Source organism: Tupaia chinensis, unplaced genomic scaffold, assembly GCF_000334495.1.
Source record: "Tupaia chinensis unplaced genomic scaffold, TupChi_1.0 Scaffold144336_1, whole genome shotgun sequence".
Lineage (NCBI taxonomy): Eukaryota > Metazoa > Chordata > Mammalia > Scandentia > Tupaiidae > Tupaia > Tupaia belangeri.
The window spans coordinates 494,635-504,238 of record NW_006204194.1 but is presented as its reverse complement, the minus strand read 5'-3'; the positions used below and the strand labels follow the sequence as shown (position 1 = coordinate 504,238).

At 41.3% G+C, this 9,604-nt stretch overlaps 1 pseudogene; it reads left to right on the top strand.

The window, feature by feature from the left end:
* Nucleotides 1-2,174: 2,174 nt before the first annotated feature.
* On the top strand, nucleotides 2,175-7,345 carry LOC106733660 (protein SET-like; annotated as a pseudogene).
* The last annotated feature ends 2,259 nt before the right edge of the window (nucleotides 7,346-9,604 follow it).

The window sequence follows — 9,604 nt, the reverse complement described above, 5'->3', positions numbered from 1 at the left end:
CACCCTGGGTACATGTACGCCCAAAATCCCAAGAGAAGAATGGAGAAGGGATTGAGGTGTGGCCATCTCCACTGGGGGATGCTTTCTCACTTTTCCTTTCTCTCTCTGTGTCTCTCTCCAGTGAGTGCATAGTCCTGTAGCAGATGTGTATACACACGCACACACACACACACACACACATATGAATTTTCCCCCTTCCTACTCCACTCACCAGCAGTGTGGGAGTAGGCCACTGCCACCCACACTCATCAGTACAGATTTACATGCTTCAAGTTTTGTCTCTGTCTCTAATGTTTTCTGCTGCTGTGTAACAACCACAAATTTAACAGTTTAAAACAACATGTATTTATTATCTCATAGTGCTGGGCACAGCTTAACTGAATATTTGGTTTTAGTGTCTCCAAAGGTGAAAAATCAAAGTGTCAGTGGGCTACATTCTTAGCTATGGATTTGATTGGGAAGGAATTTGCTTCCATGCTTAGTTAGGTTATTGGTCAAATCTATTTCCTTGCACCTAGAGCTCATAGCAACTTGCTTATTCCAGACCAGCAGAAGAGAAGATCTCTAAGCCATTTTCTTCTTCTTTCTTCTTCCTCCTCCTCCTTCTTCTTGTCTTCTTCCTCCTCCTCCTCCTCTTTTCTTTTTCTTTCCTTCAAGTTTTGTTATAAAGGGTGGGGGTAGGCAAGAGAGGGAAAGTGAGGAAAAATCACTTGCTGGGGGCATGGCCACATAGTAATCCCTTCTAGGCATGTTTACACATGTGCCCAACATATATATATTGTTTGTTTGTTTATTTCAACTTGACCAGAGAGGGATAGAGAGAGACAGAGACAGAGACCAAAGGAAAGCAAGACGCCAGGTCCGGGACTTGAACCAGTCGGCCATGTGGGAATCCAGTGCCTTTAACCACCATGCCACCTGCCAGCCCCGCCCAACATGCTTTTCAAACTGCCAGTTCAAGTCCAGGACTTGAACTATGAAGTTAGCCATGTAGGATCCAGCTGCCTTAACCACCACACCACCTACTTACTGGCCCTCTAAAGCCATTTCTTACAGGCTTCCAACTGACAAGTTTGGGTATCTGCAACATCCCTCAGCTTTACCATATAGGAACCTAAATTAATTACAGTGTAGTAATAGAAGGCATGAAAAGGTGCCTAACAGAATATCAAATACAGAAAGTAAAATGCATTGTTTTTTTAATTTGCATGTCCTAATGACTAGCAACTTTGTGCATTTCCTGTATATTCTTGTGTGTGAATCTGGTCATTTTGTATTGTTTACTCATTGCTATGGTGGAGTCTATTTACCTCACAATTATATATGCACTTTTATGTAGCACCTCCCCACCTCCTCTTCTGATTTTCCTATCTGGTTTCTCTAGGTGTCACAGTCCAGGATCTGTAGATACTGAAACAGTATTAGAACAACAGACGGTTTATTGAAGAGTCATACTAGCGAAAGAATGAAAAAGGGAGGAGGCCATGTTGAGCAGGAAGCACTGTCAGACCAAAATACTACCCAGAAACATTCCAGAGTAAAGATTGCCTGTTTAGAGGACTCCTACATAGGAATAAACATCAGAAGGAAACACAGAGACCCTTCAACTATGTCTTTGTTCACTTACTGGCTAGATGCCACTGAATGAGGAAAGTGACCTTAGGTATCTGAAGGTGCCCAGATGTCTGAAGTTGCCCACAATGGCTGTAGGTCCCTCCTCAAAGGGAGATCTAGGCCGTGGTCAGATTAAGTATCTTATCTTTGGTATTGTCTACTCTGTTAGCACACACACTGTTTTGTTTTAATTTGCTATAGGGCACCTCTCCTCTCCGGCAAGGTGGGGGAGAGTGAGCAAGAGAGAGAGAGAAAGAGAAAGAGAGGGAAAGCATCCCCTTTGAGGAATGGTCACACTGTAATACCGTCTCTTTTCTTTCAGGATTTGGGGTGTAAACACACACACACATACACACACACACATCATATTTTTCAAGCAGCTGGTCCACGACTCAAACCATGTAGTCAGCTACATGGGATCCAGCCACCTTAATCATTCCACCACTGGCTGGCCCATACACATTTTGATTTTTGATCAAAAAAATAAAACCCATGCTCTTCCCCTTCTCTTCTCTCCCATTCACTGATCCCTGCCATCAACACCATCACTGAGCAGCACCATGACAGCACCAGTCTCCAAAGTCAGTAAGCAAGAGCTCAACTCCAACCATGATGGAGTCAATGAGACGTCAGAGAGAAAACAAAAAGAAGCAATTGAACACACTGAAGTACAAAATGAAATAGACTTTTGTTTTTAGGAAACAATTTTGCTATAGGGCACATGCACTTGCCAGAAAGACAGAGAGAGAAAGCAAGAAATCACCCACCAGGTAGATGGCCAAGCCACAATCCCTCCTCCATTCTCTTCTCAGAATCTTGGACATGCATGCACATGTGCCTGGTGTGAGTTTGTTTTTTTGTTGTTGTTGTTGTTTTTTTCCTCCAGTGAGTTTTAAGTCACCAGGTCTGGGATTTGAACCATGGTCAACTAAGTGAGAGTCCAGCGATGTAACCATTATGCCATCTCCTGAGCCCAAACTAGACAGATTTAATGAACAAGGTAGTGAGGAAATTTTGAAAGTTGCCGGAAGCCCTGCTCCAGCTGGGGTGGGTCTAAACTCATACACAGGAAGGCGACATGGGTGATCAGGAATGAGACTGAGACCTCGATGCCCTTTAGCATGTTCTCAGCTGACTGCAGTCAAGACTGCAGCTCTGATGGCTAGGAGACATACATATTTATTATTGAAGGAGTTTTACAGGAGTAGGATGGGTGAGGGGAAGTAAGTGAAAGATTTTACTCTAAAAAGTAAATCATTCAAAGCATAGGAACAATAATCATAAAACATGACATCTGTTTTGTTTAAGTATAAACAGTCATAATCCTTAGAATGAGGAAGTCCACTTGTCTGGTGCATTCTCTCCTTAGATCTTGATTACTGGGAAAGGTCTTTTGGATGAGAGAGCTCCCAGGAATCTTAATAACCTCAGTCCCAGACCAGCTTGAGAACTTGAGCCCCAGGTCAGCTTGAGAACTTCAGCCTCAGGCTAGGGTGGCAGCAGGTTGCTAGTTACAAAGGCCTAGATAGAAATCCTGTCTGGTTAAGTAAAGGAAAAGTTAATATATACTAAAGTGGAATACCTATATTATCTCTGAGGTAATCCACAGCTAAGAGGGTGAGTGTAATGTCTACATGGGAAAGGAATGTGGTCTTGTGAGCAGCTTAATGACTGACCCAAAGGTTACTGTGTACTTGGGACCCTCTACGTGCTATTCTATACAATGGCTGTGGCTTGGGGAATGGCAATTTTTCCTTGTCCTGAGATCAAAGGTGGCTCACGGTCTTTGTTTGGGGTATCAGCACCTCATGGATGAGTCCCTGAGCCCCTCCCAGCTACTGAGATTGTTACACCAATTTAGTGGCTTTAACCTAAACGTTTCTAATGCTTATCTATGTAATCCCCAGTAGGAGAAGTGAATGCAGCATTCTTTCTTGACATTTTCCAGGAGGGTGGGGTGAATCTAATGGAAGTAATTCCCATTTGCAGCCGCTGCCTTAGTAGATCTAAATTTCTTCAGGATTATTGTAAGTTATAGTAAGGCTGGGGGTGTTATTTTGCCTCTGCGGGGTACCATAATAGCAGTAAAGCTCATGGCAGAGAAATTGAGTACAGGCCTGTACAGCAACACAATGGAGAGTTAGGGCTCGTAAACTGCTGAACTTGCTCACAGTTTCTTCCCAGCCCAGGCCTTGCTTTAGGCATGGGAGGCAGCCTCTTTACCAGCTTGTGTTGTCTGCATGGTCCCGACAGAAAGTGATGCAGAAATAAAACAAACTTTGTCAACCATTTTTTCAGAAGAGGTCAGAATTGATCACCAAAATCCCACTAAAACATTCGTCCACCATCTCCAAGTGTCTGCACTGCCTAGCAAGGAGAATGAAGAGGTGCTGCATTATTTGACCAAAGTCAAAATGACAGAATTTGAAGATACTAAATCTGGTTACAAAATACTGTTATTTTGATTAAAATCCTTAATTGAAAATCAAGTTATCAGGGCCGGCAGGTGGCATGGTGGTTAAGGGCACTGGACTCCTACATGGCTGACTACAGTTCGAGTCCTGGACCTGGCAACTTGCTTTCTCACTTTTCTTTCTCTGTCTCTGTCTCTTTCTTGCTCTGTCCCTCTCAGGTCAAATTAAAAATGAATGAGTAAATAAAGTTAAATAAAAATTTTAAAAAATAAAAAATAAAGTTATCCACAAAGAATTTCATCTGAATGAGAGTAGTGATTCATCTTCAAAGTCTGCTGAAATCAAATGGAAATTTGGAAAGTATTTAATAAAACATTCAAGTCAAATGCAGAATGAAGCAAGCAGGAAGAGGCAGCATGAAAAAACAGAGAACATCTTTACTTGGTTTCCTGACCATTCTGGTGCAGGTACAGATGAATTAGAAGTCATCAAAGACAACATTTGGCCAGATCCATTACAGTACTGTTTGACTGCCATTATGGATGATAGGAAGGGAAAGGAGAAAAAAATTTTCTCCAGTCTCTGGGAGAAAGTTGCAGGGGTTTTTTTTTGTTTGTTTTGTTTTTTTGTTTTGTTTTGTTTTTCTCTCTCCCTCTTGTGTTCAGTAGCCTTGTTCTTGAGGTCTCTTTTCTTCTCTACACCAAGGTTCTCAACTTATTTTGGAGGGTAGATCTTGAGCAGAATAAAATGGGAAAAGAATCTCTATCACTTTCTCTTCTACATTCATTTTGATCCCTTCCTGTCTCAACAAGAACTGTATGGAATCACAACCACTGTGCTCTGTGAGAAAAAGCAAAACCTGCAAGGGGATGGCAGGTAGCACAGTGGTTAAGGCGTTGGACTCCCACATGGTTGACCACAGTTCAAGTCCTGGACCTGGCAGCTTGCTTTCTCATTTTCCCTCTCTCTGGTCATATAAAAAAATGATAATGATTAATAAAATTAAAGAATTCTTTAGGAAATAAAAACCTGTGGGGACCAGCAATTAGCATAATGGCTATGTTGCTGGACTCCCAAGTAGTCAACCATGGTTGAAATCCTGGCCCCAGTGGCATAAACTCACACCAGGCATGTGTGTGTGTGCATGCCCAGGATCCTGAGAGGAGAAGGGATTGTGGAGTGGCCATCCCCCCTGGGGGGTGATTTCTCGCTTTCTGTCTTTCTGTCTCTGTCTTCCTGGCAAGCACATGCCCTATAGCAAGAACCTCTCAAAAAAAAAAAAAAATTGCTGCACTCTGCTCTGTTGAAACCTGGAGGGTACTAGCCCCTGTATAGTAATGCATACAGTTCTACCTTTTATCATTTCTTTGTAAAATTGGCTCAGAGATTGGGACCAGTAGATAGCATAATGCTTACATTGCTGGACTCCCACAGTTGACCATGGTTCAAGTCCTGAATCCTGTAGTTTAAAAATCATGCCAGGTATGTGTGCATACATTCCTATAATCCCAAAAGGGAAATGGAGGAGAAGGGATTGTGGCATGGCTATCCTCCCTGAGGGGGTGATTTCTCACTTTCTGTTTCTCTGGCGAGTGCACATGCCCTATAGTAAAATTATCTCCAAAAAATTGGCTCAGAGGTAACACTGTGTCTTTATCTGAACATGGACAGTTAGCATTTACCAGCATAAATCTGTTCACTTTCATTTGGTTAAAAAGAAAAAATGGGCCAGCAGGTGATGTGTTGGTTGAGGTGCTGCACTTCCCCATGGCCAACCATGATTTGAGTCACAGACCTGGCAGCTTGCTTTCTCTCTCTCTTTCTGTCTGGTGAGTGTGTGTATTCTATGACAAATTTAAAAATAATATTAAAATTAAATAATTCTTTTTTTAAAAAAATTTTAATGGAGTTATAGGGGCCAGCAGGTTGTATAGTGTTTAAGGCGCTGGACTAGTCTAGTCATCACATGGCCAACCATGGTTCAAGCCCCAGACACAGTAGCTTGAAACTCACGCCAGACACGTGTGCATGTATGCATGCATGCCACAAATCCTGAGAGAATAGAGAAGGGATTGCAGCATGGCCATTCCCTCTAAGGGGTGATTTCTCATTTTCTCTCTGTCTCTGTCTCTAGCAAGCGTACACACCCTATAGCAAATCTCTCTCTAAAAAAGAAAAAGAAAAAAAAAATAGGTGATGGAAGGTCAGCAGAGGATGCATTTGGGTGGATTAAGTAGGCATTTGACAACATGGCTTCTCCTTTGGAATGTTTGTGATGTTTATGAATATTCTTGCAGTTTAAGATGACACTTTTAAAGACAAAACTCTCCTAATGATGACTTGATCTCTACTACTCAACTGGAGAATCAGCAGAACCTGTAGGAGCTTATTTGGAGTTGACATTCTCTATTGTAATTTTGTTTCTGTTTATAATTATTTAAAGATTCTTTCTGTTCCACTGGAAAGGAAAGATGGTGCTGTTTTAAATGTTGAAAGAATACAAATTGCTTTGATATAATAAAACTGAATGTGTACACATACACACAAAAAAGATCCTTTGCTTAGTTTCCATTGTACTTGATCTGCCCCCCAACTTGAACAGGTTTAGGTCCCTGGGTGTGTGGCCTCCAAGTGTGTTGAGTGTGGAAGAGTTTTTACTGAGAAAGATCTCTTATATTTTGGAACTCATATAGAAAAAAAAATACTATAAATGTAATCATTGTGTAAAATGCTGTAAGCACAAATGATCCTTTATTCGGTACAAGATAATTTAAATCTGGGGTTGGGACCAGCAGATGGTGTAGCGGTTACATCGCTGGACTCCCACATGGCCGACCATGGTTCCAGTACTGGACCCAGTGGTTTGAAATTCACACCAAGTGTGTGTGCACCAAGATTCTAGGAGGAGAAGCAATTGTGGTGTGGCCATCCCTCCTGGGGGGTTATTTCTCACTTTCCCTCTCACCGTGTCTGTCTCTCTCTTTCTCTGCCTAGCACACATGCCCTAAGGCAAAAAACCTCTTTAAAAATAAACAAACTGTGGGAAACCCTATATTTTCAGTGATTTTAGGAAATTAAAGAGTGACCACTTTACCCTACATCTAAGAATCATAAAAGAGAAAAGCCCTATGAATGTGATCGTTCAGGGAACAGTTTCACACTTTACTCCCTCCTCACTCAATATCACAGAATGGACATTTGAAAAGAAAATGATGGATGTAGTCATCATGAAAAAGGCTTTAGACATACTTGTTATGATGCAACATCAGAGAACTCATACTGGGAGGGAATCTTATAATCAGAGTGGAGAGCTTTAGGAGGTGTTCTCACCCTATTCAACATATGCATATTCATACTGAGGACACTATAACAATGTCAATGTCAACAAGCTATCAATGGCTTTTACCTGATTTGTCACTAGGAAATTCACACAGAGTAGAGAGAAACTCATTGAACATAATCAGTGTGGAAAAGCTATTGGCTGGAATTCTATCCTTAAAAAGTTGGTTATTCTTGGCTCACACTGACAGCAATACAACTATCAAGAGATTGAATATGCTGTTTCCTTCAAGAGGTTTGCTCTCTATATTAGTTTCCTATTACTATTGTAACAATTAACACAAACTTAGTGTCTAAAAACAAATCTTTTTATTTGCCAGGGGGTATGAATGCTCAATGGTGAGGGACAGGTATAGTGAGCACCCTCAAAAGAACTGTGGTTATGCTGTAATCCTTTTCCTTCCACATTGTCAGAATTTTGAGCATGCATGCACCATGCTCCTGGCATGTTTTTCCAGTTGTCAGGGCTCGGATTCAAACTGCACTTGGTTATGTGGGATTGGTTCCAGGTGTGCCATTCTTAGCCACTGTACCACAAGACTGACCCAAGAACAATCTTAAGAGCTTTTTTTCCTCTCACAAGTCTAGATGCCAGAATATGAAACTAGTATCACTGACACAAAATTGAGGGATTAGCAGGGGTATATTCCCCTTGGAGACTCCAGGAGAACATTCATTCATTTCCTCTTCTTGCTTTTGGTGGTTGCCAGCATTTCTTGGCTTGTGGCTGAAAAGCTCCAATGTCTACCTCCATAGGCATGTTACCTTCTACTTTTGCATGGCCAAGCCTCTCTTTGCCTTCTTTACTCTTATAAAAATATATGGGGATGGCACCTGTTAGCATGATGGTTAAGGCAGCTGGATCCTACATGGCTAGCCATGTGGTCTAAGTCCCAGACCTGGTGGCTTGAAAATCAGACCATGTGTGTGTTCTGTGTGAACACAGAACCATAAGCAGGAGAAGGGACTAAAAAGTGGCTGTTTCCCATGGGGACAGGTTCCTCACTTTTGCTCTCTCTTTCCAAAAGCACACACACCAAAAATAATTGTTTTGAAAGATTGTGGTTCATAATTTATTCCAAAAAAATAAATAAAGACAGATAGACTAGACTTTCTGATGTGTTGAAATTATATGGGAAATATTGTCAAATATGAAATGGAGTTTAGCTGTGTATAGAAATTTGTGTCAATGGATGCTCCAAAATTATGAGTCTTAAATATCTGTTATGTATTAGTATGTTATTAGTCATACTTGTAATGCTTAATTAGTACTAGTTTGTCACAAAAATGATCAAATGTGTCAATTTTGGGTTATGGTAAAATCATATCTCAAACCACGACCATTAATTAAAAAAAAAAAAAAAAGTAGGGCCAGCAGGTGGTGTGGTGATTAAAGGCACTGGATTCCCATGTGGCCAACTGCAGCTCAAGTCTCAGACCTGGCTGCTTGCTTTCTCCCTTTCCCTTTCTCTATTTTTTAAATGAAAAAATAGTAATAACAAATGGAATTAAATAAATCTTTTTTTAAAATGTGGTTATGGGGCCAGCAGATGGCATAGTGGTTACATTGCTGGACTCCCACATTGCCAACAATGATTTGAGTACTGGACTCACTGGCTTGAAACCCCAGCACGTGTGCATGTATGCCCAAGATCCTAGGAGGAGACTGAAGAGGGGATTGTGGAATGGCCACTTCTCCCCAGGGGGTGATTTCTTAAGTTTCCTCTCACTTCACTGTCTTTCTCTCTCTCCGGTCAATGCACATGCCCTATGGCAAAACCTTTTTTTTTTAAAAAAAAAAAAAAAAAAGAAAGAAAGAAAAAGATGTAGTTCTGTGCATAATTCAAAATGATCTCACCTCAAAATCTTTAAATACATCTGTAGGGTCAGCCAGTGGCTTGGTGTTTAAGGTGGCTGGTTGTATTCCAAATGGTGGACTGCATGGTTCTATTCCTGGAACCAGCAGCTTGAGAAACACACCAGGCAAATGCCTGTGCATGCCTCAAATCTTGAAAGGACAAATAGGGGAGAAGGGATTGCAGTGTGACTATCTCCTGTGGGAGGGGGTGATTTTTCACTTTCTCTTTTTCTCTGTGTCTGGTGAGTGCACACATTCTCTGACAAGTTAAAATAAATATATCTACAAAGACTTTTTTTTTGGATAGCAGGTGCATGCACTTGCCAAAGAGGCAAGGGTAGAGGGGGAAGCACTCCTTTAATGGGGTATGGTTACATTG